The 12,124-nt window shown below is 45.3% G+C and overlaps 1 long non-coding RNA gene across 3 annotated transcripts in view; it reads left to right on the top strand.

Moving 5' to 3' along the window:
• The window catches only part of LOC146352417 (uncharacterized), a 34,398-nt gene extending 22,561 nt beyond the window's left edge, over window positions 1–11,837 (top strand). Inside the window, exon 6 of one of the 3 annotated variants that reach the window (XR_014787722.1) lies at window positions 8,916–11,837. This is a non-coding gene — a long non-coding RNA (uncharacterized LOC146352417). The remainder of the gene's footprint in view (window positions 1–8,915) is intronic. The other 2 variants (XR_014787720.1, XR_014787721.1) reach the window with 2 other exon arrangements.
• The last annotated feature ends 287 nt before the right edge of the window (window positions 11,838–12,124 follow it).

Genomic DNA, 12,124 nt, shown 5'->3' with positions numbered 1-12,124 from the left:
AACACACGTACGCAAATTTTAGTTTTAGTTTTTTTAGTTCCTTATTTTGGCACGTCTTAGTCTACGTAAACATTTACGTAGATTCAGATGGCGAAAATAAGGGGAACGCAAATAGCGTAGACGCTACGCTATTTGCGTTCCCCTTATTTTCGCTGTCTTAGTCTATGTAAATGTTTACATAGACTAAGACGTGCCAAAATAAGGAACGCAAATGGCGGCACCCATGGGCGCCGCCATTTGCGTACGCGCATGTTTTTTTTTCTTTTTAAATCAGTCGTGATAGGCTACGTAAACATTTACGTAGCCTATCACGGCTGACTTCAGGGACGCAAACGGCGGCGGCTACGGCCGCCTCCATTTGTGTCCCTGCTAGCCAGCGGCCGGATGTCCGGCTGCTGGCGGAGCCGGCAGGTGGCTCTGCAGAATCCCTGCAGAGTGGAGCCGGCCGGCCAGGATTCGGGGGGGAGGGACGGAGCACCTCCCCCCCCGGCCAGAATTTCAGGGAGGAGGGACGGAGCGCCTCCCCTCCCGGCCAGAATTTCGGGGGGAGGGACGGAGCGCCTCCCCCCCACCACGAATGTCACCCTTTGAAAAGGTAAGTGACTTTCGTACATCCCTAGTATGAAGCTCCAGAATACAGTTCATATTTGAAATCCCTAAACCTTATGATAGAGCTAGAACAGGCAACAGTCATGTTGTCCATGTTCTTGCACAAATGCACCATCACTCACTCACAGATTACCACCCAGCTACACTCTCTCCCACAGAACTCCAACCACAGTTTGCCAGAATAGACAGAAGCTGCTTACAGAGGAAACAGCTCCAGATGATTCAGTCAGGTAGCAAGCCACATATTTCAGAAGAAACAAACAAAAAGCCTTCATACACACACACACACACACACACACACACTCAGTCATCCAGGATTTCTAGACTGTTTGACAAATTTTATAAAGACTTGTTCCTCATGCCAACAATGGCAATTAGTCCAGGGACAATTAGTGCTCACCAAAGGGAAGCACTTCTTCACACAGAACATAGTTGGCTTATGGAATTCATTGCCTGTTAACCAGTACTCGCTTAGGCAGCTTTTAAAAGGGATTAGACAAATTAATGCAGGATAAGGCTATCAATGGCTGCTAGACATGACAGCTACATGGAACCTTCCCACTAGGCCATCCCTACCATAAGGCAGAGCGAGGCAGCTGTGGGGACAGGGAGTAGTCGTACAGTGTTGGAGGACAGACTGTGCGTGCCAGGCTGCCTGCCCTGCACCCCCTAAACTAGCTGGCTGTCCTTAGGTGTGGTAGAGGACACTGTCCCGTTAAAAGCATAGAAGTAAAATGCAACCATCTGTCCAGTCTGCTTTTGTATGTGGAATAAGTGGAGGAGGATGCCATCTTGGCCTTTGTCAGGTAGCAAAATTCCCTTGCAAAAATCTCCAGGTTCAGAGACACTATGTCACTGAATTCCAGTTGCTGGGGAGCAACAGCAGGAGAGGGCTATTGCCAATATATCCTGCTTGTGGGCTGCCCAGAGATATCTGGTTGGCCACCATGGGAACCAGGATGCTGGACTAGATGGACCTTTGACCTGATCCAGCAGGACTCTTCTTATGTTCTTAAGCATGGATAGGGTTTGTGTGTTTCCACTGAGAGGTGGTGAAGGAAGGGGGCATGCCAAGTGTGGATGCCCTGGTTAGTGGACAGCAGCACCCAGTGAAGGCAGATAATGCCACAGGACTGCGCCCATGCTGGTCACAACACTTTTCCTGTTTAGAAGCACTGATGTACTGTCTACATTAGGCTGCCCTAGCCCTGTCACATGGATTCCTTTCCCTCTCCCTCACTACTCAGTGGAGTCAGTTGAGCAATACCCTCCATACCCTGTGCACACTATAACTGAATCAATGTGAGCAAACTTGCTCTTAAAAAGAGAGGGGCTGGAGGTTAGTGGAGAAGCAGAACAACTATTACACAACAGAACAACTGAACAACTCAACATCATATCCTTGTTGTGGCATTCCCGGATGCAATAAAGGGGGTAATGTGTGTTTGGAAGTGACACCCTTCCTGACTCCAGTAAGGCACAACTGAAAAGACAGAATAGAAATCACAAGACATTCTTCATAAATGCATCCATCTTGGACCCAGTTGCTCCAACAGATGTTCCAGATAGTCTGTTTGAGAAGCTGAATATAACAAATCTTGATAAATGACCCAACTCTATTAATCCTGACCAGCTTTCTGGCTCCGGCATGTAGGCTGTGATGCTGAACACACTTATTTCAAATGTTTTCCAGTAAAATTAGTGGGTTTATTTCCAAGTGAATATGCTCAGAACCACAGTATTTGGGCTCAGTTCTGCCTGCCTGGAAATATAGCAGGGATGGGGAACCTGTAGTCCTCCAGATATTGTTGCACCCCAACTCCCATCAGCCTAGCCAACATGGCCAATAGTCAGGGATGATAGGAGTTGGCTACAGGTTCCTGATACCTGAAATAGACCTCCAGAGCAAGATATCAATTTAAAATGGAAAATAATAATTTTGAAGCAATTAGCAAAGGTTTCTATTTCCAAGCAGTTAGGAATATTGTATTCATTCTTATATGGGTTGTTTTCTTGGCTTTTGCAGAAAAGGAAGGAAAGATCCCTAATTTAGAATAAAGTACTTTTCAGGCTCGATTTCACTGGAACATTTTACGATGGGCCAGTTTGCACAATCAAACAAGCCAAAGTTGCTTGTTTTAATTCTTGGTATGTGCCAGGTGCCATTTCCCTAATTTTCTGCCTGGGCATGGCTTGTCATGTTGTCCAAACCCAGCCCAGGCAGCATGGCTTGTTTGAGGGGGGAAAACCCTCAAATAACCCAACACCGACTGAAAATGCATGAACCAGGGAATAAATCAAGCCACTGTGGCTTAAATAAACCATGTGGTTTCTTTTGATTGTGCAAACCGGGTCATTGAAGCCCTCTTGTAAAATGTTCTTCATTGTAACTAAAATGCTAATTAACAAAATATTTCATCACTAGAGGAGTATTCTTTCAGCTGTATTAATGTTTAAAGTAAATGGCACTGACTGCCTACTTAAGTTAATTATAGTTTTGAATTGCCTGTGACTTGACAAGGGTATATATTCTAGAGACTCTGGATTTCTATTTATGGAAGGTAAGCTTGGAGAATATATATTAAGAAAACTTATTCACTACAGAATCCCCAATAATTCAAATGTTAAGCTGGGTTTCTTAAGAACCAGAAGATTAACAATGCTGTCACAACAAATTGCTTCACTTCATTCATGCGCATGGAATACCCAACTTAACATAGTCACCCATCTTTGCAAAGTCAAATCAGACTGTGAAAAAAGTAGGCAGATTCCAGGAAGTTAGACTGACTTTTTAAATGATTAGTCATTCCTCATCTTTACATGGCCTGCATTAAAACACTTTTTAGAATGTCTGCCAAAGTTGCAATCAGATTGGCAAATGAAATCTTGTACATTCAAATTAAAATTGCATAATTACATCAGTCCTAAACTGCTCTTTGGTTATCGTGTTCCTAACATATATGAAAATAAATTATGCTAGTAATAATATAGCCAGTTATTGGAATGTTCATGTTTAAACTCTATAATCTGTTCTGAGAGCTTTATCCTGTGAGCCAATCCTATAGCTTACCGTGCCAACAAATAAAGTGCTAGCTTGGATGGGATGTGCCTATCTAGGGGTGTACGAAACCCACTTACCAGTCCACTGAAGGGGTCCGCGGGGGGGGGGAGACGATCTGTCCCTTCCCCCGGAATCCTCCCTGGCCAGCTCCGCTCCGCGGCAAGTGTGCGGAGCCGCCAGCCAGGCCCGTCCGCAGCCGGACCTCTGTCCGTTGCCACGCAAATGGCATCCGGAGTAACGGACGCCTTTTGCGTTCCTGCTCTTGGCCGTGATAGGCTATGTAAATATTTACATAGCCAATCATGAAAAGAGCAGGGACGCAAATGGTGTAGCGGACGCCATTTGCATCCCTGCCCTTGGCCATGATAGGCTACGTAAATATTTACGTAGCCTATCACGGCCAAGAGCAGGGATGCAAATGGTGTAGCGGACACCATTTGCATCCTTGCCCTTGGCCATGATAGGCTACGTAAATATTTATGTAGCCTATCACGGCCAAGGGCAGGGATGCAAATGGCATCTGCTATGCCAGACGCCAGTTCTGTCCGCAGCCCGGCAGCGGATGGCTACAGAACAAAGACAACAGACCCGGACCGGCCGGCGCTTCGCAGGGTGGCAGGGGGGGAGCAGTCCGTTCCACCACGGACTCCGTGGGGCTGGATTCTAAAGAATCCAGCCTCACTGGAGTCCGTGGGGAATTTCTCCGCTATCCCTAGCCTATCAGGACATGGATGCAATGTCACAATCATGTCATTATCCTAGCATTACCCAGACAGTGCACTGCCACAGCAGGTAAATACTCCACCAATATTACTAAGGATAAGGATGACAAACCAGGAATGTAAACCATGGTTTGTTCTTGGGAGCAACAGGTCATCTTAGGTTCAGATAGGGATGTCGCAGGCGCCTGACTGGGTTTGGGAATTCGTCAGGCAACCTCCACCCACGACCCCCAAACTGTACCCACTGAGACACTGTCCTTATTTGCCCCCGCTCGTGCCCACTCGTGCTCTCCAGTAATCACCGTGATCCCATTTGGTGAGCGCTGCCATTTTCACGCCTTTGATGTCTGCGTACAGGAAGTTAAAAAAAATGTGCATATTCAAATATGCACAGTTTGGATCTGGGAAAGCTAAATAAGCACAATATTAGAGGTATAATCCCTCTGATACTGTGCTTATGTAACTTTCCCAGCTCCAAACTGCGCATATTTCAATATGCACATTTTTCTTAACTTCCTGTTTTACACAGACATCAAAGGAGCAAAAATGGTGGGCACTCACCAAACTGGTTTGCAGTGAGACCAGGGAACTCACAGAACTTGTGGGTGGCCTGAGCACAGGTCCGGGGGGATGCGAGCAGGGGCGCTGCTTCGGCGAGCGCCTGGAGAACCCGAACTAAGGTGAGTTCTTACATCCCTAGGTTCAGATGACATGCTAAGCAAACAATTTCTGGTTTGTCTAGCCTCTTGTGCTAGTGGGAACAGCCAAGTAGAAGTGAATGGGCTACATGCACCAGCACACAGCCCATTTATGGAAAGCCAGAATTTACCAGAATCCTGGCTTGCCATTCCATGCAGATGTGGTCATTGTGTTCTGTAGGAACAACAAATGGCAAGATTTTTAATGGTGCCATTGTGGAAGGCCCATTTCTTCTAACTGCAGTTTATTTGTTCAGCTGCATAAATATAGATTGGGAGGCTAACTTTCAACTCTTCTTAAAAAACACACAACTTGATCCATATGTTTACACGGCTCAGAGATCAAAGCTAACTAAAAATGGTCCTTAAATCCATGTCTGGCTCACAATACTCTAAAATTAATACACTGTATTAATATTAAAAACAACAACTTAACCAAACATCTTCAAGAATTCAATATTTTATAGATGGTAATATTGGATCTGTTCACTCGTTATATTCGTATTTTAAATACTACGGACGCTTTATTTATTTTCAAGCATTTATTTAGGTATATTTTCAGAAGCTGTAAAAAGTAGGGCTGTGCATGGACACCCCCCTGATCCAACACAGAAGCCACTTCAGGGCTTCTGAGGTGGGCCCAATTCAGCTCGGGCTGATTTAGGGGGCCCCTGACTCGCTTTGGCCTATGAAGCTGAAGTGGGATTCAGACATCCAAATCCCGCTTTGCCTCCCCTCAACAAGATGCCCAGCCCCCAGCTCCTTACCTGGGCTCTTTTTCCATGGGGGTGGGCTCACTGCCACTGGGGGAGCCACTGCTAGGGGAGCTGCAGTTGTCACTGCTGCCAGCACTGTCAGGGGAGCCAACGCTGCTGGTGCTGCCAGGGGAGCTGCTGCCACTGCCAGCTCCTAGGCCCTCTGGATGCATTCCAGCAGCTGTCTTGTTCCAGGGGATGGGGGGAGCCATTTTTAAAATGACAACTTCCTGTATTTGCAGAAATACAGGGATTTGCTATATTAAAAATGTCTCCCCCCCCCGAACAACAAGATGGCTGCTGCTGCACTTCCAGAGGACCCAGGTAAGGAGCTGGGCGGTGGCATGGCAGCTGGGCTTCCAGATGGCACCAAAGCGCTTTGCCTCAGAGGCAGCCCAAAGTGCCGCACTTCAACTCAGAGCTCGGGATTTGGGCTGAAGCAGTGCACAGCGCTAGTAAAAAGAACCCTGAAAAAATGTATTATATTTCACCTAATGTTATACTTTGTGTAAAGAAAAAAAGAGTTATGGAATAATAATCAAAATATAGCATGATTTCAAGTTATCATGAATATAATGTATATTGTCAGACCACCATAGGTTAAACATATTGGACACTCTCTATTCTCAGAGATAGAGGAATGCAACTGGAAAATGTGTTAGTGGGGAAGCGTATCAGACTGTGATACGTGCTACAAGATAGAACAAAAATAATAGCCTTATTTCTGTTCTGAATTACGATACCCGCTTCACAGGAAAATGTTTTATTTGATGCTAATTAAATGTTAAGCATTATTATTTTTTTACCCCTTTGGTTTACATTCCATGATGGTGAGCTCTGATGCTGCAGCCTGTTCATATGAAGTAACTATTTCGGCAAGCTGTCAACTGGCTTTGAAATACATCTAGTTAAAAACGTAGGGGGGGAATGCCATTGAAATGTAATAAAGGATGTTAAAACAGTGATTTCCCAGCTCCGCCCACCCACTGTGATCTATCCCATTTCAGAGTCCTTCTTTAATCCTCGTTCCATATACACACGTCTATTTGACAGATGGAAAACTACCACTTTGCACTCCAGAGCTGTTCACCCTCACAGGATCAGTTCTTCGGGAAAACCTAACAAAGAATGAGCATGTCTGTGCAATTTCTAGGGTAGCCATGTGTCCAGAGGACAGTCCTTTGTTTGAAGGGCCTTGAAGATAAAGAACCATAAGAAGCTGGGAGAGGAGGGCCTTGAAGTTGCCTAGCAACAGCACCTGGACAGCAAACTGAACAACACAAGACACACAGGTCACCTGATCACAGTCAGATGTATCTGTGGTGAGATGTATTGTGTTTTCATTTAAATTATAAGAATTATTTCTGAACTATACAACTTTACTTTATTTTACTTTACTTTATACAAAGTTAGCAACTATACATATAAATCAGCGTATGCCAAGTTGAGGCATTGTCCTTTTTGTGTGTGGTGAATTTCCTCTTTTTTCTCAATGTGTAGGTGGCCACCCTAGTGCAATAATATTATTATTACTAATAGTAGAACATATATGACATTGATGGGAATGTCTGTCTGCCATTTCCATGTACAGCGGCTGAGCAAATTTGTGGTCCCCAGAGCTGATAAGGATCAGGCTTCCCAATAACTGAAAGACGGTGGACATCGAATGGATGCAGAACACCATGCATATTTTGCACAACAGTTCCACACTCATCCTGGCCTGCCTTTTTGCCTTCAGTAGAGAACCGGAAGTGTCTAATTCTGTTCCACTTGTAATGCTGTGAAGTGGTGTAAGCACAGTATGGTTTATTACAACAACTTTTGTCTCAAATAAAGTAATTAAATGGAGACTACTAGAAGCTTTGATATCTGCCTGACCAGATCTAGCTTGTGGGGAGTGAGTGAGAGAGAAAGAGCTTGAAGTCCTCCAGATACTAGCATGCTAGAACTGCTAAGAAAACATCAAGTGGACTTCTAAATATTACAGGACTGTTTGGAGTATGAGCATAAGACAAGGAATGGTAGGAAAGCCATCTTTTTGGGTGTGTTTGGCATACAGAAGGTCTCAGGTTCAATTACTGGCATCTCCAGGTAGGGCTGAAAAAAACCCTGCCTGAAAGCCTGGAGAGACACTGCCAGTCATTGTCGCTAATACTGGGCTAGACGAACCGGTGGTCTGACTCAATATAAGGCAGCTTCCTATGTTCTTATAAACCATTGGAACACACGGTCGGTTGTGTTGAATGAGCCATCGTCCATTCTCCTCCTCATGACCTTGTTGCCTTTCTCCAATAGCTGAGTTTTCCTGTTTCTAGACTAGAAGTGAGTTCTGTTTCAACTTGGCCATACCACAACAATCTTGGTCTTGACTGAAAACTTGGGTGTTTTCTTGTTTGTTTGTTTACTGAGGTGGAGTGGAGTCATATACATAAGTCTTGAGAAAACTTAAAACTGATTTGTAACAGGACTTTTTGCAGAACTTGGAAAAAACCATGGGCTTCTGTGGGAAAGAACTAGCATTTTCTGCAGTTTGTTTTGCATGCATGACAGTACAATGCTCTCCTGTGTCCCCTCCGTTCACACTATTTGGAGAGGAAGAAAGTGAGCATTAAGGGATTATTGGGATGCCTTAAGTGCCTAATTCTGTTCCATTTTCAATAATTAAAACATTGCTGAAACCTTTGCATTATAAATATATTTGGATTTGCATTGTAACATCTTGGAAAATTGTTAGGAAAGAATAAGAAATGAAAATATAGGATCATGTGGGAATAAAACAGAAAATCTGGCAATGCTGTTGGAAAAATCTGAGGGGCCTGAGCAGATGGCCTGGTATGGATTCAAGCTGACTTTAAACTAAAGATGTGTTGATATTTTCATCTGTTTTTCCCCTGACATTTGTATGGTGGAGGGGTGAAAAGAAATCAGCCCTGCAAAAAAGAAAAAAAGGACTGGGGTGTGAGAACTTTAGAGAAATGTTCATGGTGTGGAGAGTGCAGGTAAAACATTACAAAGTGACTGAGTAGGTTGTGTTCTCACTTTAAGCATTTTTAAATTCTTCTCCTTACAGTTTTGCACCAGTCTCTGGTGCTTCCCTGCCTCCTGTGCCGCTTGGAATTCCAGTGGGAAGACATTACATCAATATATCCTTTCAGGGGTTTTCCAAGAAGCGTGGTTGGCTGGGACCTGGAGGCTGCCTCCAGAGTACTGAGGAGTGCCAGAGGATTGCTTTAAAAAAAATCCTTGGGGTTGGGTAACATCCAGTAATACATGAAAATGAGAAAACAACACAACAAGAGCACAACTTAAAGGAACAGCAGCATAACAGCAAAAACACAAATTGGAATGTGCCTTCATAGAGAGCCTTTCTGAAGAGAAGAGACTTGAGCTGCCACCTAAATGCATCCAAAGAGCCCTGTCCCCTACTGTCTCCCAGGGCAGATTGTTCCAGAGCCTGGGCACCATTGCAGAGAAGTCCTTGTCCCATCACCCAATCCTCCACACCTCACAAGGCAGAAGGACACTGAGCAGGATCTGCCACCATGACCAGAATGTGTAGGCAGGCTCATGTGGGAGGAGGCAGGCCTTCAGGTGTCTTTAGTGCTGAGCCGAGCCCAGAAACACATTGTGAACCAGTGCAGCTGGTGCAGGATGGATGTTACATTACCTAATAAAAGGACTTCCATCAGCGGTCTTGCCACTGCATTCTGCACCAGCCGGAGTTTGCGGCCCCATACAGATTATATTGTAGCAATCTAACCTGGAAGTAAGCAGGGCATGTGTAATTGTGGCAAGTTCAGATCTTTCCAGGAAAGGCTGCATCTGGCACAACGGCTAAAGCTCAGCAGAGGCATTCCTGGTCAACAGCCTCCACCTGGCCATCGAGGAGCGATGCCAGGTCCAAGAGCATCCTGCAGACTGAGAGCGTGTCCCTTTAGTGCAGAGGTGGGGAATGTGTGGTCCTCCAGCTGTTGTTGGATTGCAACTCCCATCAGCCCTGGCCAAGTCTGAAGGATGATGGGAGTTGCAGCTGAACAACATTTAGAGGGCCACACATTCTGCATCCCTGCTTTAGAGGGAGTGAAATCCCACTGAGAGCGTGTGGAACACCTATTCCCTGATTGGCTGTCCCTTTTACCAACAGGAGGTCCATCTTCCCTGGATTAAATTTCAGCTTGTTAACCCATATCCGGACCTCATACATGGATTCAGAACTTCCAGGGCTTCCCTTGAATCAGATTGGAGAGAGAGAGAGAGAGAGAGAGATGGATATAATCAGCATACCAATGGCATCTTATCCCAAAACTCTGGGCAACCACTTCCAGTGGCTTTGTGTAGACATTAACTTTATGGGTACAGGGTGGAACCCTAGAGTACTCCATAAGCCAAAGGCCATGAGACTGGACAGCAGTTCCCCAGCACCATCCTCCAGGAGGAAGAAGGCCTGAAGACCCAAGGCTGGGAACGCATAGCACTATAAGTCTTCTCCATTCGCCAGAAATATCTTCTCTACCCAAAGCAGCAGTTGCCAGGGAGCCCTGGTAGAAGCAGAGTTGAGCCCCATTTTATGTTAGCCCTTTTTGAGAAAAATAATTAAAAATAGAACTGCCTTATTAAAAGGAAGGTTTCTTTAGGAAGCACATCACTACAGAATCCCACCTACTTCTCATCAGCAAGAAGCATGGACCTTTGTTGTCCCCAGATCAGTGTACCCTGGGTACACTGATGACTGATCTGGGGACAACAAAGGTCCATGCCTCTTGCTGATGAGAAGTAGGTGGGATTCTGTAGTGTTGTGCTTCCTAAAGAAACACAGGCACTAGCTGCACCACTGTGATCTTTGCAATGAAAGAGGTGAAGTGGTTTCCCCTGCACTAGCAATCTCTATCACCCAATTTCAGTGCACACACTTAACTGGTCAGGAAGCACACAGGTAGTCACCCGTGCCCTTCCAAGGAAGCTAAAGAAGCTAAAAGGTATCTATGGACATCTGACATGGGGGAGTCATGATATCATCCAGAACTGGTTCTACATTAATGTGGAGTCCACATCAGAATTCAGAATGGGTATGATTTTGTCTGCAAGACATCTTACAACTCAGGATTTCTGCACAACTCCTTGAGGAGCAGAACGTAAAAGGCCCCTTGAAACTTAGAATATTCTGCTTAGCAGCATTGTGCAGATGCAGTCAACACCAGGCCCTAAAGTGTGCTCTAGACTAGTACAAGTACGGTTGGACTCATCATGGTCTTCCTCCACTATTGTTCTAGTTGTCTCTGCTGTTTCATTGCTGGCTCCTCTTTGGAGAATCATGAAACGGATTAAATTCAACCTAGCAGAAGATGAAACCTGCAAACCCTGCCTTATCAAGGTTTCTGATTGAAGGAACGCTGTAAGTGCATTCAGCTTGAACATGCTTACAGAGCCCTCTTCAGACCTTCAGTTGAGCATGAAGGTCTAACCGGATGCCAGGCAGGTCGAGACACTGGGGCAGGGGCTTACGTTCACACCTACACCATCCTACACACTTTAGCCCTACACATGGACTGGTGAATGCCTGCATAAGCCTACAACCCTATTCAGGTGTTCAGCTGAACATGTGAGGGTGCAAACAATGTAGGGGGTGTAGGGCTGCATGAGCCAGCTCCACCCAGTACATCCCCGCTTACCAGCCCTGCCTGCTCCACCCCTGACTCTCCTGCATTGACCAGTAGGTCTGAAGGGAGATTCTAGGTGTGCTTGGCTGAACCTGCTTAGAATCCTTCCCATGATCAGGAACCCTGTGTTATCATGTAGGGAGGTTGGGGTGTAGCTTCACTGTGCAGGGATGTTCCTTATGTGCTTTATCCTGTCCACAAGTTCTTCAAATGCCCAAACAAGTTTTATGTTTGCGTTTATCTGTCAACTGAGGATGACATTTCATGCTTCTGATGAAGTAGGCTCTAGTCCACAAGAGCTTATGCCATAATAAATGTGTTAGTTTTGAAGGTGTAACAAGGTTCTCTTTCATTTTTGCTGTAATAGACTACCCCACTGGAATAGCTGTCCAGAAACACTTTTATTTACCACACGAGAGCTTACTCTCATTCACACACCCTAAACAGGCAAAGTCTGAATTACTACACAAGTGAGAAGATATACTGCAATATTTGGGGAAGCTAATTTGGGCGACGTCATCATGGCCTTTCCTTTGGCCAGCCCTGTAAATCCACCCATCTTGTTTTCCTCCGTTACTGGGCTTGGCAATATATTTCTACTTCCGTGCTTGAGAGGAAGATC

This window comes from Heloderma suspectum, chromosome 2, assembly GCF_057233095.1.
Source record: "Heloderma suspectum isolate Gila_16-S chromosome 2, 16-S_ref, whole genome shotgun sequence".
Taxonomy (NCBI): domain Eukaryota; kingdom Metazoa; phylum Chordata; class Lepidosauria; order Squamata; family Helodermatidae; genus Heloderma; species Heloderma suspectum.
Note: the sequence above shows the minus strand (reverse complement) of the source record. Positions and strands in the feature narration are given on the sequence as shown.